Raw genomic sequence first — 26,226 nt, 5'->3', positions numbered from 1 at the left:
AACACTTTCCCTAGCGTTGCACTGACTAGTGTGGGAATAGTAATTTGTACCCCTCCGCTATCAAACACTTTCCCTACTGTTGCACTGACTGGAGTGGGTATATTACATGTTATCCCTCCGCTATCCAACACTTTCCCTACTGTTGCACAGACTGAAGTGGGAATAGTAAGCTTTAACCCTTCGCTATCAAACACTTTCATTACTGTGTCACTGACTAAAGTAGGAAGATTAATTTTTACACCTCCGCCATCAAAGACTTTCACAACTTTTGCACTGACTGGAGTGGGAATATTATTTATTCCCCTCCGCTATCCAACCCTTTCCCTAATGTTGCATTGACTGGAGAGGGAATAATACATTTTATCACTCTGCTAACCAACACTTTCCCTACTGTTGCACTCATTGAAGTAGGAATAGTAATTTTTACGACTTCGCAATCCAACACTTCCCCTACTGTTGCACTAATTTGAGTAGGAATAGTAATTTTTACCACTCCGCAATCCACCACTTTCTCTACTGTTGCACTGACTGGAGTGGCAATATGACATTTTATCCCTCCACTATCCAACACTTTCTCTACTGTTGCTCTCACTGGAGTGGGAACAGTAATGTTTACCCCTCCCCTATCCAACAGTTTCCCTACTGTTGTAATGACTAGAGTAGGAATATTAATTGATATCTCACAGCTATACAATATTTTCCTTACTTTGCACTCACTGGAGTGGGACTCTTAATTTTTAACCCTCCACTATCAAACACTTTCCTTAATGTTGCACTGACTAGAGAAGGCATATACATTTTTACCCCTCCGCTATCCAACATTTTTCCAACTGTTGCAGTCAAGGGAGTGGGAGTATTCTGTTTTTAACCCTTCGCTATCCAACATTTTCCCTACTGCTGCACTCACTGGAGTGTGAATTGTAATTTGTTTCCCCTCCTCTATTCAACCCTTTCTCTAATGTTGCACTCATTGGAGTGGGAATAGTAATTTTTACCTCTCCGCAATCCAACACTATCCCTACCGTTGCAATGACAGAAGTGGGAATAGTAATTTTTACCCCTCCGCTAACCAACCCTTTCCCTACTGTTGCACTAACTGGAGTGGGGATATTAAATTTGATCCATCCGCTATCCAACACTTTCCATACTGTTGAACTCACTGGAGTGGATATATGAAATTTTTGTCCTCCGCCATCCAACCCTTTCCCTACAGTTGCACTGACTGGACTCAATAGTCATTTCTTCCACTCCGCTAACCAACCTTTCCCTACAATTGCACTCATTGGAGTGGGAATAGTAATTTTTACCCCTTCGCTATCCAACACTTTCCCTACTGTTGCACTCATTGGAGTAGGAATAGTAATTTTTACCCTTCCGCAATCCAACACTTTCGCTACTGTTGCACTGACTGGAGTGGGAATATGACATTTTATCACTCTGCTAACCAACACTTTCCCTACTGTTGAACTCACATGAGTGGAAATAGTAATTTTTACCACTACGCTATCCAACACTTTCCTTACTGTTGCACTCACTGGAGTGGGAATGTTACATTTTCCCCCTCCACCATTCAACACTTTCCCTACTGTTACACTGACTGGAGTGTGAATGGTAAATTGTTCTACTCCGCTATCCAACGCTTTCCCTATTCTTGCACTAATTGGAGTAGGAATATTACTTTTTACCCCTCCATAATCCAACACTTTCCCTACTGTTGCTCTCACTGGAGTGGGAAAATTAAGTGTTCCCCTCTACTATCCAACCACTACTCTACTGTTGCAATGACTTCAGTTGAAATAGTAATTTTTGCCCATCTGCTATCCAACATTTTCCCTTATGTTGCACTGATTGGAGTGGCAATATTAAATGTTATCCCTCTACTATCTAACACTTGCCTGTTGTTACAATCACTGGAGTCGGAATAGTAAGTTTTTACCCTTCTGCTATCAAACACATTCCCTTCTGTTGCACTGACTAGAGTAGGAATATTAATTTGTACCCCTCTGCTATCCTATCCTTTCTTACTGTTGCACTGACTAGAGTAGGAAAATTTATTTGTACCCCTTAATTATCCAACACTTTCACTACTGTTGCACTCATTAGAGTGGATATATGAAGATTTTCCCCTCCGCCATTCAATCCTTTCCCTACTGTTGCACTGACTGGACTGTGAATAGTACGTTTTTTCCACTCCGCTATCCAACCCTTTCCCTACTGTTGCACTCATTGGAGTGGGAATAGTAATTTTTACCCCTAAGCTATCCAACACTTTCCCTACTGTTGCACTCATTGGAGTAGGAATAGTAATTTTTACCCTTCCGCAATCCAACCCTTTCGCTACTGTTGCACTGACTGGAGTGAGAATATGACTAGAGTAGGAATAATAATTATTACCTCTCCGCTATGCAATACTTTCCTTACTGTTGCACTCACTGGAGTGGGAATGTTAAATGTTCCCCCTCAACTATTCAACTCTTTCCCTACTGTTACACTGACTGGAGTGTGAATAGTAATTTTTTCCAATCAGCTATCCAACCCTTTCCCTACTCTTGCACTAATTGGAGTAGGAATATTACTTTTTACCCCTCCGCTACCCAACACTTTCCCTACTGTTACACTCACTGGATTAGAAATATAATATTTTTCCACTCCGCTATCCAACCCTTTCCCTACTGTTGTACTGACTAGAGTAGGAATATGAATTTTTACCCCACCGCTATCAGACAATTTCCCTACTGTTGCACTCACTGGAGTGGATTTGTGAAGTTTTTCCGCTCCGCTATCCAACCCTTTCCCTACTGTTGCACTGACTGGAATGTGAATCGTAATTTTTTCCCCTTCGCTATCCAACCCTTTCCCTACTGTTGCACTCATTTGAGTGGGAATAGTAAATTTTACCCCTCCGCAATCCACCACTTTCTCTACTGTTGCACTGACTGGAGAGGTATTATAACACTTTATCCCTCCGCTATCCAACACTTTTCCTACGGTTGCACTCACTGGAGTATGAATTGTAATTTTTTTCCCCTTCACTATCCAACCCTTTCCCTGATGTTGCACTAATTGGATTGGGAATAGTAATTTTTACCCCTCCGCAATCTAACAGTATCACTACCATTGCAATGACTAGTGTGGAAATAGTATTTTTTACCCAATATCCAACACTTTCACTACTGTTGCACTCATTGGAGTGGGAATAGCCATTTTTACCCCTCCACAATCCAACACTTTCCCTTCTGTTGCACTGACTGGAGTGGGACAATGAAATTGTATCCCTCCGCTATCCAACACTTTCCCAACTATTGCACGCACTGGAATGGGAATATAAATGTTTTTCTCTCCGGTATCCAACCCTTTCCCTACTATTGTACTGACTAGAATAGAAATATAAATTTTTTGCCCTCTGCTATCCAAAACTTTCCCTACTGTTGCACTGACTGGAGTAGGAATGTGAAGCTTTTCCCCTCAACTTTCAAACCCTTTCCCTACCGTTGCACTCACTGGAGTGGGAATATGAAGTTTTTATCCCTCCGCTATCCAAAACTTTCCCAACTGTTGTACTGCCTAGAGTAGGAATGTTAATTTTTACCCCTCCGCTATGCAACACTTTCCCTACTGTTGCACTCATTGGAGTGGGAATATGAAGGTTTTCCCCTCCGCTATCTAACCCTTTCCCTACTGTTGCACTCATTGGAGTGGGAATAGTAATTTTTACCCTTACGCTATCCAAACCTTTCCCTACTGTTGCACTCATTGGAGTGGGAATAGTAAATTTTATCCTTTCGCAATCCGCCCCTTTCTCTACTGTTGCACTGACTGGAGAGGTATTATGACATTTTATCCCTCCGCTATCCAACATTTTCCCTACTGTTGCACTTACTGGAGTGGGATTATTAATTTATACCCCACCGCTATCCAACAGTTTCACAACTGTTGCACTCACTGGAGTGGGAATATTCATGTTTACCCCTCCACTATCCAACACTCTCCTTACTGTTGCACTGACTTGAGTAGGAATATTAATTTTTACCCCTCCGCTATGCAACACTTTGCATTCTGTTGCACTCACTGGATTAGAAATGTAACTTTTTTCCACTCCGCTATCCAACCCTTTCCCTACTGTTTTACTGACTAGAGTAGGAATATGAATTTTTACCCCTCCGCTATCAGACAATTTCCCTACTGTTGCACTCACTGGAGTGGAAATATGAAGTTTTTCCGCTCCGCTATCCAACCCTTTCCCTACTGTTGCACTGACTGGAATGTGAATAGTAAATTTTTTCCCCTCCGCTATCCAACCCTTTCCCTACTGTTGCACTCATTGGAGTGGGAATTGTAAACTTTAACCCTCCGCTATCCAACACTTTCCCTACTGTTGCACTGACTGGAGTTGGAATAGTAATTTTTCCCCTCCGCTATCCAACAGTTTCCCTACTGTTGTATTGACTAGAGTAGGAATAATAATTCTTTCCCCTCCTCTATGCATCGCTTTCCTTAATGTACATTTTTCCCCATCCACTATTTAACTCTTTCCCTACTGTTACACTGACTGGAGTGTGAGTAGTAATTTTTTCCACTCCGCTAACCAACCTTTTCCCTACTCTTGCACTAATTGGAGTAGGAATATTACTTTTTACCCCTCACTATCCAACACTTTCCCTACTGTTGCACTAACTTGAGTGTGAAAAGTACGTTTTTTCCCCCCCGCTATCCAACCCTTTCCCTACTGTTGCACTCATTGGAGTGGAAATAGCATTTTTTACACCTCCGCAATCCAACACTATCCCCACCGTTGCACTGACTAGAGTGGGAATAGTAATTTCTACCACTCCGCTAACCAACCCTTTCCCTACTGTTGCACTGACTAGAGTGGGGATAATAAATTTGATCCCTCCTCTATCCAAAACTTTCCCTACTATTGCACTCATTGGAGTGGGAATAGTAACTTTTACCCCTCCACTACCCAACAGTTTACCTACTGTTGCACTGACTGGAGTGGGAATATGAAATTGTATCCCTCCACTATCCAACACTTTCCCTACTATAGCACTAACTGGAATGGGAAAAAAAATCTTTTACTCTCCGATATCCAATCCTTTACCTACTGTTGTACTGACTAGAGTAGAAATATGCATTTTTACCCCTCTGCTATCCAACACTTTCCCTACTATTGCACTGACTGGAGTAGGAATATGAAGCTTTTCCCCTCAACTATCCAACCCTTTCCCTAATGTTGCACTGACTGGAGTGTGAATAGTACATTTTTCCCTTTCGCTATCTAACCCTTTCCCTACTGCTGCACTCATTGGAGTAGGAATAGTAATTTTTACCCTTCTGTAATCCAACACTTTCGCTACAGTTGCACGGACTGGAGTGGGAATAGTAATTTTTACCCCTTCGCTAGCCAACACTTTCCCTACTGTTGCACCAACAGGAGTTGGAATAGTAATTTTCCCCTCCGCTATCCAACAGTTTCCCTACTGATGTACTGACTAGAGTAGGAATAATTCTTACCCCTCCGCTATGCATCACTTTCCTTAATGTTAATTTTTCCCCATCCACTATTGAACTCTTTCCCTACTGTTACACTGACTGGAGTGTGAATAGTAATTTATTCCACTCCGCTATACAACCTTTTTCATACTCTTGCACATATTGGAGTAGGAATATTACTTTTTACCCATCCGCTATCCAACACGTTCCCTACTGTTGCACTAACTGGAGTGTGAAATGTAAGTTTTTTCCCCTCCGCTATCCAATCCTTTCCCTACTGTTGCGCTCATTGGAGTCGGAATAGTAATTTGTACCCTACCGCAATCCAATACTATCCCTACCTTTGCACTGACTAGAGTGGGAATAGTAATTTTTACCCCTCCGCTAACCAACCCTTTCTCTACTGTTGCACTGAATAGAGTGGGGATATTAAATTGTATCCCTCTGCTATACAACACTTTTCCTACTGTTGCACTCATTGGAGTGGGAATAGTAACTTTTACCCTCCATTACCTAACAGTTTCCCGACTGTCGCACTGACTGGGGCGGGAATAGTAAGCTTCACCCGTTTCGCTATCCAACACTTTCCTTACTGTTGCACTGACTAGAGTAGGAATATTAATTTTCACCCCTCCGCTATGCAACACTTTACTTAATGTTGAACTTACTGGACTGAAAAAATGAAGTTTTCCCCTCCGCTATCCAACCATTTCCCTACTATTGCACTGATTGGAGTGTGAATAGTAAATGTTTTCCCCTCCGCTATCCAATACTTTCTCTACTGTTGCACTCATTGGAGTGGGAATAGGCATTTTTACCTCTCCGCGATCCAACACTTTCCCTACTGTTGCACTGACTGGAGTGGGAACATGAAATTATATCCCTCCGCTACCCAACACTTTCCCTACTATTGCACTCACTAGAATGGGAATATAAATGTTTTTATCTCTGATATCCAATCCTTTCCCTACTGTTGTACTGACTAGAGTAGGAATATACATTTTTACCCTTCTGCTATCCAACACTTTTCCTACTGTTGCACTGACTGGAGTAGGAATATGAAACCTTTCCCCTCAACTATCCAACCCTTTCCCTACTGTTGCACTGACTGGAGTGTGAATAGTAATTTTTTCCCCTCCGCTATCCAACCCTTTCCCTACTGTTGCACTCATTGGAGTAGGAATAGCAATTTTTACCCTTACGCAATACAACACCTTCGCTACTGTTGCACTGACTGGAGTGGGAATATGAAATTGTATCCCTCTGCTATCCAACACTTTCCCTTCTGTTGAACTCACTAGTGTGGAAATAGTAATTTTTACCCCTCTGCAATCCAGCACTTTCCCTACTGTTGCACTTACAGGAGTGGGAATATGAAATTGAATCCCTCCGCTATCCAACTCTTGCCCAACTGTTGCACTCACTGGAGTGGGAATATTAGTTTTTATCCCTCTGGTATCCAACATTTTCCTTACTGTTGTACTGACTAGAGTAGAAATTTAAATTTTTACCCCACCGCTATCCAACACGTTCCCTACTGTTGCACTTATTGGAGTGGGAATATGAGGTTTTCGCCTCCGCTCTCCAACAATTTCCAAACTGTTGCACTCACTAGTGGGACGATTTATTTTTTCCCCAACTCTATCCAACATTTTCCCTGCTGTGCCCTGACGGGAGTGGGAATATTAAATGTTATCCCTCCGCTATCCAACACTTTCCCTACTGTTTCACTCATTGGAATGGGAATGGGAATTTTTACTCCTCTGCTATCCAACAGGTTCCCTACTGTTGCACTGACTGGAGTGGGAATAGTACACTTTACCCCATCTCTATCCAACACTATCCTTTCTATTGCACTGACTAGAGAAGGAATAATAATTTTTACCCCTCCGCTATCCAATACTTTCCCCTACTGTTGCACTCACTGGAGTGGGAATATGAAGTTTTTCCCCTCCATTATCTAACCCTTTCCCTACTGTTGAACTGAATGGAGTGTGAATAGTAAGTTTTTTCCCCTCCACTATCCATCCCTTTCCCTACTGTTGTACTCATTGGAGTGGGAATAGTAATTTTACCCCTCTGCAATCCAACACTTTCCCTGCTGTTGCACTTACTGGAGTGGGAATATGAAATTTTATCTCTCCGCTATCCAACAGTTTCCCTACTGTTGCACTGACTGGAGTGGGAATAGTAATCTTAACCCCTCCTCTATCTAATCCTTTCCCTACTATTGTACTGAATAGAGTAGTAATATTCATTTTTAGCTCTACACTATCCAACTCTTTCCTTACTGTTGCACTCACTGGAGTGGGAATAGTAATTTATTCTCCTCCGCTATCCAACCCTTTCCCTACTGTTGCACTCATTGGAGTGGGAATATTCATTTTTATCCTTCCGCAATTCAACACTTTCCCTACTGTTGCACTGACTCAAGTGGGAATATGAAGTTTTATCCCTCAGCTATCCAACACTTTCCCTACTGTTGCACTCACTAGGACTGACAAGAGTAGGAATATTCATTTTTACCCCTCAGCTATGCAACACTGTCCCTACTGTTGCACTCACTGGAGTGGGAATGTACATTTTCTTCCCCTCCGCTATCCAACCCTTTCCCTACTGTTGCACTGATTGGAGTGGGAATAGTAATTTTTAGCCCTAGCTATCCAACACTTTCCCTTTTGTTGTACTGACTAGAGTAGGAATATTCATTTTTACCCCTCCGCTCTCCAACACTTTCCCTACTGTTGCACTCACTGGAGTGGGAATATGAAGTTTTTCCCCTCCGCTATCCAACCGTTTCCTTACTGTTGCACTGACTGGACTGTGAATAGTAATTTTTTCCATGCCGCTATCCAACCCTTTCCATACTGTTGCACTCATTGGAGTAGGAATATTACTTTTTACCCCTCCACTATCCAACACTTTCCCTACTGTTGCACTAACTGGAGTGTGAAAAGTAAGTTTTTTCCCCTCCACTTTCCAACCCTTTCCCTACTGTTGCACTCATTGGAGTGGAAATAGTAATTTTTACCCCTCCGCAATCCAACACTATCCCTAACGGTGCACTGACTAGAGTGGGAATAGTAATTTCTACCCCTCCGCTAACCAACCCTTTCCCTACTGTTGCACTGACTAGAGTGGGGATATTAAATTTGATCCCTCCTCTATCCAATACTTTCCCTACTATTGCACTCATTGGAGTGGGAATAGTAACTTTCACCCCTCCACTACCCAACAGTTTCCCTACTGTTGCACTGACTGGAGTGGGAATATGAAATTGTATCCCTCCACTATCCAACACTTTCCCTACTATTGCACTCACTGGAATGGGAAAAGAAATCTTTTACTCTCCGATATCCAATCCTTTCCCTACTGTTGTACTGACTAGAGTAGAAATATGCATTTTTACCCCTCTGCTATCCAACACTTTCCCTACTGTTGCACTGACTGGAGTAGGAATATAAATCTTTTACCCTCAACTATCCAACCCTTTCCCTAGTGTTGCACTGACTGGCGTGTGAATAGTACATTTTTCCCTTTCGCTATCTAACCCTTTCCCTACTGCTGCACTCATTGGAGTAGGAATAGTAATTTTTACCCTTCTGTAATCCAACACTTTCGCTACAGTTGCACTGACTGGAGTGGGAATAGTAATTTTTACCCCTTTGCTAGCCAACACTTTCCCTAATGTTGCACCGACAGGAGTTGGAATAGTAATTTTCCCCTCCGCTATCCAACAGTTTCCCTACTGATGTACTGACTAGAGTAGGAATAATTCTTACCCCTCGCTATGCATCACTTTCCTTAATGTTAATTTTTCCCCATCCACTATTGAACTCTTTCCCTACTGTTACACTGACTGGAGTGTGAATAGTAATTTATTCCACTCCGCTATACAACCTTTTTCATACTCTTGCACAAATTGGAGTAGGAATATAACTTTTTACCCCTCCGCTATCCAACACGTTCCCTACTGTTGCACTAACTGAAGTGTGAAATGTAAGTTTTTTCCCATCCGCTATCCAATCCTTTCCCTACTGTTGCACTCATTGGAGTGGGAATAGTAATTTTTACCCCACCGCAATCCAACACTATCCCTACCGTTGCACTGACTAGAGTGGGAATAGTAATTTTTACCCCTCCGCTAACCAACCCTTTCTCTACTGTTGCACTGAATAGAGTAGGGATATTAAATTGTATCCCTCTGCTATACAACACTTTTCCTACTGTTGCACTCATTGTAGTGGGAATAGTAACTTTTACCCTCCACTACCTAACAGTTTCCCGACTGTCGCACTGACTGGGGTGGGAATAGTAAGCTTTACCCGTTTCGCTATCCAACACTTTCCTTACTGTTGCACTGACTAGAGTAGGAATATTAATTTTCACCCCTCCACTATCCAACACTTTACTTAGGGGGTCATTATGATTGCGGTTTTTCCGCATCCTCGGGGCCGGCGGAAGCCACCGCCGGCCCCGAGGATGCGGAAAAACCGCAGCGGGCTGACCAAAGACCCACCGCTACATTAGGATGGCTGGTGGGTCCTGGTTTCTGTCCGCAGCTTTTCCGCCGCTGTTGGATTACAACCGCGGCGGAAAAGCTCTAATATGGGGACGGTGTCTCTCAGACACCGTCCGCCATATTAGGATGGGCTATTAATTATCCTTTTACGCTGCGGTTTTCCGCCGTGGAAAAGCATACGGAACTTCACTGCGGGGGCCCGTTGCGGGCCCCCTAGGTGAAGAGGGTGTGGGGGGTGCACATGGGGGGTACCTATGGTACCCCCCTGCATGTGCATGCAGAAAGCAGCAGGCACAGCGCGGTGCCTGCCTCTTTCTACATGCACATGCAATGACAGCATTTTTAACATTGCCGCGGGTGCAGCTTGAAGCCGCACCCGCCGCAATGTTAAAAATAGAGGATGTGAACGCCAGGGTGGCGGTCACATCCTAATTGCACAGGAGGTAACTCCGCATGCCATGCGGAGGTTCCCTCCTGCTCTGGGGTCGCGGACGGACTCATGTCCATCCGCGATCCTAATCGACCCCTTAATGGTGAACTTACTGGACTGAAAATATGAAGTTTTCCCCTCCGCTATCCAACCATTTCCCTACTATTGCACTGATTGGAGTGTGAATAGTACGTTTTTTCCCCTCCGCTATCCAACACTTTCTCTACTGTTGCACTCATTGGAGTGGGAATAGGCATTTTTACCTCTCCGCGATCCAACACTTTCCCTACTGTTGCACTGACTGGAGTGGGAACATGAAATTATATCCCTCCGCTACCCAACACTTTCCCTACTATTGCACTCACTAGAATGGGAATATAAATGTTTTTATCTCTGATATCCAATCCTTTCCCTACTGTTGTACTGACTAGAGTAGGAATATACATTTTTACCCTTCTGCTATCCAACACTTTTCCTACTGTTGCACTGACTGGAGTAGGAATATGAAACCTTTCCCCTCAACTATCCAACCCTTTCCCTACTGTTGCACTGACTGGAGTGTGAATAGTAATTTTTTCCCCTCCGCTATCCAACCCTTTCCCTACTGTTGCACTCATTGGAGTAGGAATAGCAATTTTTACCCTTACGCAATACAACACCTTCGCTACTGTTGCACTGACTGGAGTGGGAATATGAAATTGTATCCCTCTGCTATCCAACACTTTCCCTACTGTTGAACTCACTAGTGTGGAAATAGTAATTGTTACCCCTCTGCAATCCAACACTTTCCCTACTGTTGCACTTACAGGAGTGGGAATATGAAATTGAATCCCTCCGCTATCCAACTCTTGCCCAACTGTTGCACTCACTGGAGTGGGAATATTAGTTTTTATCCCTCTGGTATCCAACATTTTCCTTACTGTTGTACTGACTAGAGTAGAAATTTAAATTTTTACCCCACCGCTATCCAACACGTTCCCTACTGTTGCACTTATTGGAGTGGGAATATGAGGTTTTCGCCTCCGCTCTCCAACAATTTCCAAACTGTTGCACTCACTAGTGGGACGATTTATTTTTTCCCCAACTCTATCCAACATTTTCCCTGCTGTGCCCTGACGGGAGTGGGAATATTAAATGTTATCCCTCCGCTATCCAACACTTTCCCTACTGTTTCACTCATTGGAATGGGAATGGGAATTTTTACTCCTCTGCTATCCAACAGGTTCCCTACTGTTGCACTGACTGGAGTGGGAATAGTACACTTTACCCCATCTCTATCCAACACTATCCTTTCTATTGCACTGACTAGAGAAGGAATAATAATTTTTACCCCTCCGCTATCCAATACTTTCCCCTACTGTTGCACTCACTGGAGTGGGAATATGAAGTTTTTCCCCTCCATTATCTAACCCTTTCCCTACTGTTGAACTGAATGGAGTGTGAATAGTAAGTTTTTTCCCCTCCACTATCCATCCCTTTCCCTACTGTTGTACTCATTGGAGTGGGAATAGTAATTTTACCCCTCTGCAATCCAACACTTTCCCTGCTGTTGCACTTACTGGAGTGGGAATATGAAATTTTATCTCTCCGCTATCCAACAGTTTCCCTACTGTTGCACTGACTGGAGTGGGAATAGTAATCTTAACCCCTCCTCTATCTAATCCTTTCCCTACTATTGTACTGAATAGAGTAGTAATATTCATTTTTAGCTCTACACTATCCAACTCTTTCCTTACTGTTGCACTCACTGGAGTGGGAATAGTAATTTATTCTCCTCCGCTATCCAACCCTTTCCCTACTGTTGCACTCATTGGAGTGGGAATATTCATTTTTATCCTTCCGCAATTCAACACTTTCCCTACTGTTGCACTGACTCAAGTGGGAATATGAAGTTTTATCCCTCAGCTATCCAACACTTTCCCTACTGTTGCACTCACTAGGACTGACAAGAGTAGGAATATTCATTTTTACCCCTCAGCTATGCAACACTGTCCCTACTGTTGCACTCACTGGAGTGGGAATGTACATTTTTTCCCCTCCGCTATCCAACCCTTTCCCTACTGTTGCACTGATTGGAGTGGGAATAGTAATTTTTAGCCCTAGCTATCCAACACTTTCCCTTTTGTTGTACTGACTAGAGTAGGAATATTCATTTTTACCCCTCCGCTCTCCAACACTTTCCCTACTGTTGCACTCACTGGAGTGGGAATATGAAGTTTTTCCCCTCCGCTATCCAACCGTGTCCTTACTGTTGCACTGACTGGACTGTGAATAGTAATTTTTTCCATGCCGCTATCCAACCCTTTCCATACTGTTGCACTCATTGGAGTAGGAATATTACTTTTTACCCCTCCACTATCCAACACTTTCCCTACTGTTGCACTAACTGGAGTGTGAAAAGTGAGTTTTTTCCCCTCCACTATCCAACCCTTTCCCTACTGTTGCACTCATTGGAGTGGAAATAGTAATTTTTACCCCTCCGCAATCCAACACTATCCCTAACGGTGCACTGACTAGAGTGGGAATAGTAATTTCTACCCCTCCGCTAACCAACCCTTTCCCTACTGTTGCACTGACTAGAGTGGGGACATTAAATTTGATCCCTCCTCTATCCAATACTTTCCCTACTATTGCACTCATTGGAGTGGGAATAGTAACTTTCACCCCTCCACTACCCAACAGTTTCCCTACTGTTGCACTGACTGGAGTGGGAATATGAAATTGTATCCCTCCACTATCCAACACTTTCCCTACTATTGCACTCACTGGAATGGGAAAAGAAATCTTTTACTCTCCGATATCCAATCCTTTCCCTACTGTTGTACTGACTAGAGTAGAAATATGCATTTTTACCCCTCTGCTATCCAACACTTTCCCTACTGTTGCACTGACTGGAGTAGGAATATAAATCTTTTACCCTCAACTATCCAACCCTTTCCCTAGTGTTGCACTGACTGGCGTGTGAATAGTACATTTTTCCCTTTCGCTATCTAACCCTTTCCCTACTGCTGCACTCATTGGAGTAGGAATAGTAATTTTTACCCTTCTGTAATCCAACACTTTCGCTACAGTTGCACTGACTGGAGTGGGAATAGTAATTTTTACCCCTTTGCTAGCCAACACTTTCCCTAATGTTGCACCGACAGGAGTTGGAATAGTAATTTTCCCCTCCGCTATCCAACAGTTTCCCTACTGATGTACTGACTAGAGTAGGAATAATTCTTACCCCTCGCTATGCATCACTTTCCTTAATGTTAATTTTTCCCCATCCACTATTGAACTCTTTCCCTACTGTTACACTGACTGGAGTGTGAATAGTAATTTATTCCACTCCGCTATACAACCTTTTTCATACTCTTGCACAAATTGGAGTAGGAATATAACTTTTTACCCCTCCGCTATCCAACACGTTCCCTACTGTTGCACTAACTGAAGTGTGAAATGTAAGTTTTTTCCCATCCGCTATCCAATCCTTTCCCTACTGTTGCACTCATTGGAGTGGGAATAGTAATTTTTACCCCACCGCAATCCAACACTATCCCTACCGTTGCACTGACTAGAGTGGGAATAGTAATTTTTACTCCTCCGCTAACCAACCCTTTCTCTACTGTTGCACTGAATAGAGTAGGGGTATTAAATTGTATCCCTCTGCTATACAACACTTTTCCTACTGTTGCACTCATTGTAGTGGGAATAGTAACTTTTACCCTCCACTACCTAACAGTTTCCCGACTGTCGCACTGACTGGTGTGGGAATAGTAAGCTTTACCCGTTTCGCTATCCAACACTTTCCTTACTGTTGCACTGACTAGAGTAGGAATATTAATTTTCACCCCTCCGCTATCCAACACTTTACTTAGGGGGTCATTATGATTGCGGTTTTTCCGCATCCTCGGGGCCGGCGGAAGCCACCGCCGGCCCCGAGGATGCGGAAAAACCGCAGCGGGCTGACCAAAGACCCACCGCTACATTAGGATGGCTGGTGGGTCCTGGTTTCTGTCCGCAGCTTTTCCGCCGCTGTTGGATTACAACCGCGGCGGAAAAGCTCTAATATGGGGACGGTGTCTCTCAGACACCGTCCGCCATATTAGGATGGGCTATTAATTATCCTTTTACGCTGCGGTTTTCCGCCGTGGAAAAGCATACGGAACTTCACTGCGGGGGCCTGTTGCGGGCCCCCTAGGTGAAGGGGGTGTGGGGGGTGCACATGGGGGGCACCGCGCGGTGCCTGCCTCTTTCTACATGCACATGCAATGACAGCATTTTTAACATTGCCGCGGGTGCAGCTTGAAGCCGCACCCGCCGCAATGTTAAAAATAGAGGATGTGAACGCCAGGGTGGCGGTCACATCCTAATTGCACAGGAGGTAACTCCGCATGCCATGCGGAGGTTCCCTCCTGCTCTGGGGTCGCGGACGGACTCATGTCCGTCCGCGATCCTAATCGACCCCTTAATGGTGAACTTACTGGACTGAAAATATGAAGTTTTCCCCTCCGCTATCCAACCATTTCCCTACTATTGCACTGATTGGAGTGTGAATAGTACGTTTTTCCCCTCCGCTATCCAACACTTTCTCTACTGTTGCACTCATTGGAGTGGGAGTAGGTATTTTTACCTCTCCGCGATCCAACACTTTCCCTACTGTTGCACTGACTGGAGTGGGAACATGAAATGATATCCCTCCGCTATCCAACACTTTCCCTACTATTGCACTCACTAGAATGGGAATATAAATGTTTTTATCTCTGATATCCAATCCTTTCCCTACTGTTGTACTGACTAGAGTAGGAATATACATTTTTACCCTTCTGCTATCCAACACTTTTCCTACTGTTGCACTGACTGGAGTAGGAATATGAAACCTTTCCCATCAACTATCCAACCCTTTCCCTACTGTTGCACTGACTGGAGTGTGAATAGTAATGTTTTCCCCTCCGCTATCCAACCCTTTCCCTACTGTTGCACTCATTGGAGTAGGAATAGCAATTTTTACCCTTACGCAATACAACACCTTCGCTACTGTTGCACTGACTGGAGTGGGAATATGAAATTGTATCCCTCTGCTATCCAACACTTTCCCTACTGTTGCACTCAATAGGACTGACAAGAGTAGGAATATTCATTTTTACCCCTCAGCTATGCAACACTGTCCCTACTGTTGCACTCACTGGAGTGGGAATGTACATTTTTTCCCCTCCGCTATCCAACCCTTTCCCTACTGTTGCACTGATTGGAGTGGGAATAGTAATTTTTAGCCCTAGCTATCCAACACTTTCCCTTTTGTTGTACTGACTAGAGTAGGAATATTCATTTTTACCCCTCCGCTCTCCAACACTTTCCCTACTGTTGCACTCACTGGAGTGGGAATATGAAGTTTTTCCCCTCCGCTATCCAACCGTTTCCTTACTGTTGCACTGACTGGACTGTGAATAGTAATTTTTTCCATGCCGCTATCCAACCCTTTCCATACTGTTGCACTCATTGGAGTAGGAATATTACTTTTTACCCCTCCACTATCCAACACTTTCCCTACTGTTGCACTAACTGGAGTGTGAAAAGTAAGTTTTTTCCCCTCCACTATCCAACCCTTTCCCTACTGTTGCACTCATTGGAGTGGAAATAGTAATTTTTACCCCTCCGCAATCCAACACTATCCCTAACGGTGCACTGACTAGAGTGGGAATAGTAATTTCTACCCCTCCGCTAACCAACCCTTTCCCTACTGTTGCACTGACTAGAGTGGGGATATTAAATTTGATCCCTCCTCTATCCAATACTTTCCCTACTATTGCACTCATTGGAGTGGGAATAGTAACTTTCACCCCTCCACTACCCAACAGTTTCCCTACTGTTGCACTGACTGGAGTGGGAATATGAAATTGTATCCATCCACTATCCAACACTTTCCCTACTATTGCACTCACTGGAATGGGAAAAGAAATCTTTTACTCTCCGATATCCAATCCTTTCCCTACTGTTGTACTGACTAGAGTAGAAATATGCATTTTTACCCCTCTGCTATCCAACACTATCCCTACTGTTGCACTGACTGGAGTAGGAATATAAAGCTTTTCCCCTCAACTATCCAACCCTTTCCCTAGTGTTGCACTGACTGGAGTGTGAATAGTACATTTTTCCCTTTCGCTATCTAACCCTTTCCCTACTGCTGCACTCATTGGAGTAGGAATAGTAATTTTTACCCTTCTGTAATCCAACACTTTCGCTACAGTTGCACTGACTGGAGTGGGAATAGTAATTTTTACCCCTTTGCTAGCCAACACTTTCCCTAATGTTGCACCGACAGGAGTTGGAATAGTAATTTTCCCCTCCGCTATCCAACAGTTTCCCTACTGATGTACTGACTAGAGTAGGAGTAATTCTTACCCCTCGCTATGCATCACTTTCCTTAATGTTAATTTTTCCCCATCCACTATTGAACTCTTTCCCTACTGTTACACTGACTGGAGTGTGAATAGTAATTTATTCCACTCCGCTATACAACCTTTTTCATACTCTTGCACAAATTGGAGTAGGAATATAACTTTTTACCCCTCCGCTATCCAACACGTTCCCTACTGTTGCACTAACTGAAGTGTGAAATGTAAGTTTTTTCCCATCCGCTATCCAATCCTTTCCCTACTGTTGCACTCATTGGAGTGGGAATAGTAATTTTTACCCCACCGCAATCCAACACTATCCCTACCGTTGCACTGACTAGAGTGGGAATAGTAATTTTTACCCCTCCGCTAACCAACCCTTTCTCTACTGTTGCACTGAATAGAGTAGGGATATTAAATTGTATCCCTCTGCTATACAACACTTTTCCTACTGTTGCACTCATTGTAGTGGGAATAGTAACTTTTACCCTCCACTACCTAACAGTTTCCCGACTGTCGCACTGACTGGGGTGGGAATAGTAAGCTTTACCCGTTTCGCTATCCAACACTTTCCTTACTGTTGCACTGACTAGAGTAGGAATATTAATTTTCACCCCTCCGCTATCCAACACTTTACTTAGGGGGTCATTATGATTGCGGTTTTTCCGCATCCTCGGGGCCGGCGGAAGCCACCGCCGGCCCCGAGGATGCGGAAAAACCGTAGCGGGCTGACCAAAGACCCACCGCTACATTAGGATGGCTGGTGGGTCCTGGTTTCTGTCCGCAGCTTTTCCGCCGCTGTTGGATTACAACCGCGGCGGAAAAGCTCTAATATGGGGACGGTGTCTCTCAGACACCGTCCGCCATATTAGGATGGGCTATTAATTATCCTTTTACGCTGCGGTTTTCCGCCGTGGAAAAGCATACGGAACTTCACTGCGGGGGCCCGTTGCGGGCCCCCTAGGTGAAGGGGGTGTGGGGGGTGCACATGGGGGGTATCTATGGTACCCCCCTGCATGTGCATGCAGAAAGCAGCAGGCACCGCGCGGTGCCTGCCTCTTTCTACATGCACATGCAATGACAGCATTTTTAACATTGCCGCGGGTGCAGCTTGAAGCCGCACCCGCCGCAATGTTAAAAATAGAGGATGTGAACGCCAGGGTGGCGGTCACATCCTAATTGCACAGGAGGTAACTCCGCATGCCATGCGGAGGTTCCCTCCTGCTCTGGGGTCGCGGACGGACTCATGTCCGTCCGCGATCCTAATCGACCCCTTAATGGTGAACTTACTGGACTGAAAATATTAAGTTTTCCCCTCCGCTATCCAACCATTTCCCTACTATTGCACTGATTGGAGTGTGAATAGTACGTTTTTTCCCCTCCGCTATCCAACACTTTCTCTACTGTTGCACTCATTGGAGTGGGAGTAGGTATTTTTACCTCTCCGCGATCCAACACTTTCCCTACTGTTGCACTGACTGGAGTGGGAACCTGAAATGATATCCCTCCGCTATCCAACACTTTCCCTACTATTGCACTCACTAGAATGGGAATATAAATGTTTTTATCTCTGATATCCAATCCTTTCCCTACTGTTGTACTGACTAGAGTAGGAATATACATTTTTACCCTTCTGCTATCCAACACTTTTCCTACTGTTGCACTGACTGGAGTAGGAATATGAAACCTTTCCCATCAACTATCCAACCCTTTCCCTACTGTTGCACTGACTGGAGTGTGAATAGTAATGTTTTCCCCTCCGCTATCCAACCCTTTCCCTACTGTTGCACTCATTGGAGTAGGAATAGCAATTTTTACCCTTACGCAATACAACACCTTCGCTACTGTTGCACTGACTGGAGTGGGAATATGAAATTGTATCCCTCTGCTATCCAACACTTTCCCTACTGTTGAACTCCCTAGTGTGGAAATAGTAATTTTTACCCCTCTGCAATCCAACACTTTCCCTACTGTTGCAATTACAGGAGTGGGAATATGAAATTGTATCCCTCCGCTATCCAACTCTTTCCCAACTGTTGCACTCACTGGAGTGGGAATAATAGTTTTTACCCCTCTGTTATCCAACATTTTCCTTACTGTTGTACTGACTAGAGTAGAAATATACATTTTTACCCCGCCGCTATCCAACACTTTCCCTACTGTTGCACTCATTGGAGTGGGAATATGAGGTTTTCGCCTCCGCTCTCCAACAATTTCCAAACTGTTGCACTCACTGGAGTGGGACAATTTATTTTTTCCCCAACTCTATCCAACATTTTCCCTGCTGTGCCCTGACTGGAGTGGGAATATTAAATGTTATCCCTCCGCTATCCAACACTTTCCCTACTGTTCCACTCATTGGAATGGGAATGGGAATTTTTACTCCTTTGCTATCCAACAGGTTCCCTACTGTTGCACTGAATGGAGTGGGAATAGTACGCTTTACCCCTCCTCTATCCAACACTATCCTTACTATTGCACTGACTAGAGAAGGAATAATAATTTTTACTCCTCCGCTCTCCAATACATTCCCTACTGTTGCACTCACTGGAGTGGGAATATGAAGTTTTTCCCCTCCGTTATCTAACCCTTTCCCTACTGTTGAACTGAATGGAGTGTGAATAGTAAGTTTTTTCCCCTCCACTATCCATCCCTTTCCCTACAGTTGCACTCATTGGAGTGGGAATAGTAATTTTTACCACTCCGCAATCCACCACTTTCCCTATTGTTGCACTGACTGGAGTAGAAATGACACTTTATCACTCTGCTATACAACACTTTCCCTACTGTTCCACTCATTGGAGTAGAAATAGTAATTTGTACCTTTCCGCAATCCAACACTTTCGCTACTGTTGCACAGACTGGAGTGGGAATATGAAATTGTATCCCTCCGCTATCTAATACTTTCCCAACTATTGCACTCACTGGAATGGGAATATAAATGATTTTCTCTCCGATATCCAACCCTTTCCCTACTATTGTACTGACTAGAGTAGAAATATAAATTTTTACCCCTCTGCTATCCAACACTTTCCCTACTGTAGCACTGACTGGAGTAGGAATATGAAGCTTTTCCCCTCAACCATCCAACCCTTTCCCTAATTTTTTTTTTTTTTGAAATATATTTTTATTGCAGGAATCAGTAAATCGTTACATAATCGACCAGCATTATAGAACAAGCAAAATCAATGAAACACAACCCTCCGTCCCCCAGCAGTAGTTCTCGTACACAGCCATTCAGCCCACAACCCTGCGGTCGGGCGGCGAAATTCAATGGGGGCTCAGCAGGAAGGCGAAGCTGGTCCGGATGATCCACTGTCCGTCATCTGCTTTTCCAAACAAGCCTATAAAACCCAGAAAGAAAACCCCACCCTCAAAACACTATGAACCAAAGTAATCCCTACCCAACCCCGCCATCAGTGCACGGTAACAACCGCAGCAGGATCTGCGATAGGACCCATAGGGAAAGCAACAGAGCTGAAAAGTGCAATCGTCTATCGGGACTTGGGGCGAGCTGCTTCCTCACTTTCAGAGTCGCTGGGGGTGCAATAATCCCTGAGGGCCTGCACTAACGTCTCCCACTCTAGCGCTGCCTCCTGTGCCTTCTCATTACGTTGTCTCCTAGCTAGCTGGTATCTCAGTGTACTCTCCCCCGCTGCCCACTTCAAAAGTTCGCTGTGCCACCGGCTCCCTGTCGGACCAGCCCGTGCCTTCCAGTTCCTGGTCACCTCTCGTTTAGCAAGGAGAAGCCCCAAGTCAATGAACTTGCTAGTAATTTTGTTCTTGGGGGTATGAGGGAACCAGTGCAGGAGTCCCACTGCCGCGTCAACCGATAAGGATCTCCCTGTCACCTCCTCCAGGGTCTTCCCCACTTCTACCCAATAGGAGGACAATTCCGGGCAGGACCACAACATGTGGAGAAGGTCCGCCTCCTGTGCCGGGCATCTGGGGCAGTCCGCCGAGCTCGTAGCAAAATATTGCTTGATTTTCACCGGGGTCAGATATGCTCTATGGAGCACGAAGTGGTGGACCAATTGAAAGCGGGCGTGGCGGGTGCCCTTCCAGGCTCGCCGCACCAATTGGGACCAGGTCGTCTCCGGGATCTCCTTGCCGATGTCCTCCTCCCAACGGGTTCTCAGAGTAGTGAGGGGAGCCAGCCCCTCATTGTTCAGTCTGCCGTAAAGGCAAGTGACCGCCTTCACCGTGCCCGCAGACATCATGACGTATTGGCACACTGGAGATATAGGGGGTTCCTCCTGCCCGCGTTTCCAGTGCGCCTGGATCGCTCGGACTAGGGCCGAGTGCAACAGAAAGTCGCCGCGAGGAACCTCGAAGCGATCAATGAGCTCCTGAAAGGGCAAGAGAGCCCCGTCCTCGTAGAGGTCACCTATCAACTGTAAGCCCGCGTCCTCCCAGTTCGCCAACCGTGACCAATCGCCGCCATGGGGCAAAGCCGTCAGCATCCCCAAAGGTATTTCGGGCGCATACGGTATTCTCAGGTGGCCCCGGGCGTGAGCTCGGTTCCAACACAGGCGAACGGTCCTCTCCTCAAGCAACAAGTCCTGTAGGGCCAAACGTTGTCGCAGCGCTATGAAGGAGAGAACATGTCTGGCCATACCCGTACCCCTTCTGTCTTCTGGGCCCCGGAATTCCCGCGCGATCTTCTGGGTGAAGGTCTGGAGCTGCGCCGCTAAATAATACTTTTCAAAGTCCGGCACCGCAAGCCCACCCTCAGCTTTCGGCCTTATCAGGGTCTTGAGGGCCACCCTTCGGCGGCCCGAGCCCCAGAGGAATCCGACTACCATTGATCGTAATAGTCGAAACGTGGCCGGTGGGACCCAGATTGGTAGCGTCCGGAAATAATACAGCAACCGGGGAAGCGCCACCATTTTGAGCAAAGCGATCCGCCCTGCCACCAAGAGCGGTAGTGTAGCCCAAAAGTCCATACTGCCCCGAAGTGCTCGAGTGCCGCGGGCAACGTTCCCATCCAGGAGGTCAGATGGTTCATGATAGACATACACCCCCAGGTACCTAAAGCAGTCGGGTGCCCATCTAATCTCCCTACTGAGAGCAGGGCCAGGGGTGCCTTTGCGAACCGGGAAAAGGCAGGTCTTAGCCCAATTCACCCGGAGGCCCGAGACCTCCCCAAACGCCGTGAGCGCCGTCGCAGCTCCATGCAAGGCAGCAAACGGATCCTCAAGGAAGAGCAGCAGATCGTCTGCATATAGCGAAATGTAGTGTGGGCCCGAAGGAGTCCACAGGCCAGTATAATGGGTTCCCGACCGGAGATGCAGCGCGAGTGGCTCCACCGCCAGCGCAAAGAGAAGCGGGGATAACGAACATCCCTGCCTCGTGCCCCTCTCCACCGGATATTGTGAGGAAATTAGCGGGCCTGCCCGAACCCTGGCCGATTGTAATGGCAGGGTTTTTGGCTTTATTTAGCAGTGATAAAGATCATTATTCTTGCTCGCATCTAGTATAGGTATTCTTAGCCTGTGTTGGCCCTTTTAAGCCCTTTTTCCAGACCTAGAAGAGGATAGCTGCTTAATGTGCCTTTATTCTTGACTTTAACCTGTCTATTGCCTATTGGCTTTGACATATTAGACATATTGGTATGGTTTATGTAGGTATTCTGACAGAGCTAAGGAGCATTTCACCCCTTTCGGGCCTACAGGTCTAAAGCTAGAGAGACTCCATCTTGATGGAAGCAGAGAGGCTTTGTAGGGCAAAAGTAATGTTTATAGTTATAACTGTTGTTCGCCCTAAGCGGACCGGAGAGAACCGGCCAGAGCTGAATCTAATCAGGAATTGTTCCCGGGCTCAGTCTCCAGACGAAACAAGCAGACTGGTCACTGTGGGAGCGTCTGGCGCAAGGAGCCTGGTGCATGGGATTGGTGAGAAGAAGCTGCTGGCTGGAACTTTCCATGAGGAAACAGCATTCTATATTTGTGAAGTGCAGAGGCGGAGTCAGGCAGTCAAGCAGAGGGGAGTCGAGGAGTCAGTCGAGGAGAGAGTCCAGCAGAGAGGAGAGCAGTGGAGTGGAGTTGGCAGAGAGAGAGAGAGGGTTCAATCTGGAGAAGAGCTGAGTTGAATAGTGAGCTGGAACTGAAGGAAGCAGTCAGAAGCAGTTGTTTATCAGGAGGAAGTGTGAATAGCTGGAGTCTGAAGTAATGCCTTTTAGAAGAGATAGAGGAGAGCTCGTGGATTAACCTATGGGAGCAGATGGAATTGGACATTGGCGCAGAGAAAGAGCGACTAAGATAGTAGAATGAACGGTGATCAGAGCGGCAGGAACCATTAAAGAGTGAAGACGCAAAGTGGAGAGACAGTCAGAGCGGGGGAGAGGAGTCCAGAGACAGAGCGATCAGCGCAGAGGTGTACCCAAGAGTGCAGGAGAGGAGAGAGAGCATGAGATGAGCCAAGGCACAGACGAGAGAGGAACCCAGATGACAGCTAGAACAAGACTTCACACTAATCAGGTGATATTGTTTTCATCACATTAGCTACACTTAATCTTTTCCCTTTCAGCGGAGTGTTCCTGTTATGTGTAATCCTTCTCTTTCAAGCGGTGTGTTCTACCTATATAGTCTTTGTTAGATTTGCATAAATGTTTATATTACTGTAATAAATGTCCCCAGTTTATAACTAACTGGCGTGTAGTCCCTATTCTTGTTCACTAAAGGTAAATGGCACTTCTAGGTGTTTGCTAGGCGCATGAATGGATGAGTAATCCCAATCAGGTGAGTGGTGATCACATAAATAGGGAGTGAGTGGACCTTTGATGCCAAGAGCCGGTAATACACAATAATCTGGACCCACATCCAAAGTTATTATTGTAGTTTCATCCCGAGTAGACAGCTGAGATAATATCCCAATATATATATATATGTATAGGTGTTCATAGGAATGTGGTCGTCGTTTGACACGCGGCGTTAATGAGAGCACTGGAGTGTCAAACCAGTGTGTAAAGCCACCGGATTGTGGTATAAGACTAAGTGAGAGCGTCAGGGGGGATACTGGCGTTTATGTTTCGCAGGATCGCGAACGCTGGAAAAGGGAGCATTGGGTTCTGCAGGCCCGTGTGTAGACACGCCGGATTGTGTGTCAGATCTGCCCTGGGGTAGAATGGTCTGGGTCAGGGTGACCGCGAGACCAACTGATGTAAATAAGTGTGGTGTAGGGTATGGATATCCCTAGTAATCAGTGAGTATTCTTAGTATCCCTATAGATTTAGTGGTGTTTTTGATAATATGAGCTTGTATATTGCGAGTTCCCTATCCTCAGGTAGGTACCAGGTGCCTGGATAGGTGGTCCTGAGGACGGAAGGTGAGTACGTTTTGGCTGGGTCATAGGGGCCCCTGGGGGCTGATCCCATCTAAACAGAAAATCCAGCCATTACATTTTGGCGTAGTCGGACAGTTTACGAATCCTGTGTGACCCCATGTGTTGTGAGTGAGCGCCAAACATTACATTTTGGCGTAGTCGGACAGTTTACGAACTCTGTGTGCCTGGCCATGTGTTTAGAGAGGTTCCCATGTGTTGTTAGTGAGTGCCATGAACGCCAATTACATTTTGGCGTAGTCGGACAGTTTACGAAGCCTGTGTGCCTGGCCATGTGCTTAGAGAGTTGCCCATGTGTTCTGAGGGAGTGCCCTGAACGCTAGTTCCATCTGGCGTAATGTTGCAGTTTATGTAGCCTGTTAGACCTATTGGCTTGAACAGTTGCAGCGTGAGGAGATTGTATTACATCATGGCATTTGGCTTATTCAGGGTGGAAGGAATGGTTTTCATCTTGGTGTTTAAACTGTCAGAGTTGAAGGATGGTATTACATGAGAAAGCCAGTTACATCTTTGTGATGGTCCAATTGTATAAATGTGTGTAAAAATGCTTTTAAATTGCCCATTAAATTGCTTGCTGCATCTGCTTATGCTGTGCAATGTGAAATGTGTTCATTTTAATATGATCTGTGGAGTTTTTTGAATATAGCTCCTTGTAAATATGACTTGTAAATAGCGCCATTTTAATGTGCCTTGTGAGGTGCATGTTCTTATGTTAATTTGCTGTGTTCCTTGTGCATTGCGCCTTGGAAATGTTGTTTCTGAAAAGTTTGCCTTGTAAATATGGCTTTAGAATAGCGCCATTTTAATGTGCCTTATGAGGTGCATGTTCTCATGTTGATCTGCTGTGTTGCTTGTGAATGGTGCTTTGAATATATTCCTTGTGACAAGCGTGTCGTTTTTTGAGTTTGTTTACTGTCTTGTAAATATGGCTTTAGAATAGCGCCATATTAATGTGGTTTGTGAGGTGCATGTCCTTTTGTTAATCAGTTGTGTTCCTTGTGCATTGCGCCTTGGAAATGTTGTTTGTGAAAGGCTTGTCTTGTAAATATGGCTTGTGAATAGCGCCATGTGGTCATGGCTTGGACAGGGCATGTTCTCATTACGTTTGGCAGGAGAGAGCTGGATCTTTCTCGGGTGCTTGGGGATAACGTTTTTGAAAATATGTACGTGTCTTTTGTAAACGTGAAGAAATGTGCTAATGATTTTCCCATGTATAAATGGACGTTGGGAAATGTTTCCATTTGAGCTGCCAAAGGGTTAATATCTTGAGTTGAGATGGCAGCCTTTATTTTTTACATGCTGTCAACATGCATGGTTATCTGACCTGACTATAAAAGTCAGTGAATTATTTTAAGGATTTTTGATGGTTTGATTTTGACTTTTTTTTTGGTTCCTTGGTCAGCCTACGTGCTTTGTCAGTTTCTTGACGGAAAGGTAACATCTTGTGTTTTGAGAAGGGTTCTGTTCATTTCACATTCCTTTTGAAATGCGTCTACGAATTTGTGTGGGTTCACCTTGGAATTGATGTGGTTATAAATCAACCTTACGGAGAAAGCTGTGTTCTTTTAAAATGAGTGAAATGTTAAAAAGATGGCCCGTTAGAATGCATGCTACGGGCTGTTTTCATTAATTATTTCTGTGAGGGGTTTCCATCTAGACAGGAATGTGATGGTTGCAATAATAATAGGTTTAGAATAATAAATCTTGCCCGACAGTGCGTGGTAACATGTGCTTTTAATTAGTGTGAGGCAACCATGTGCTTTTAAATGAAAAAAAGTTAAAACGTGACATTATTATTTTCCCAAATGTAAAATGAAAATGTATGTTTTTATAAATGTGAACTTAAATACAATGTTGAAATGTATATGTTGTTTTACAAATGATTTCTCTTTGACAAATGGACCATGTTAATTCGTTTCTCAAATGCAACATGTATAATATTGTATGCCAAAGGTAGTTTCCCCTTTAAATGTCTTGCCTTTAGTTTAATTAGTTGGACAAACGTCTTTTTATAAAAAATTGGACCTTTTTTAATTGGCAATACACTGTAACAGAATTGTTTT

This window comes from Lissotriton vulgaris, unplaced genomic scaffold (genome assembly GCF_964263255.1).
Source record: "Lissotriton vulgaris unplaced genomic scaffold, aLisVul1.2 SCAFFOLD_8657, whole genome shotgun sequence".
In the NCBI taxonomy this organism is placed as follows: Eukaryota; Metazoa; Chordata; class Amphibia; order Caudata; family Salamandridae; genus Lissotriton; species Lissotriton vulgaris.
This window is presented reverse-complemented; position numbering follows the sequence as displayed.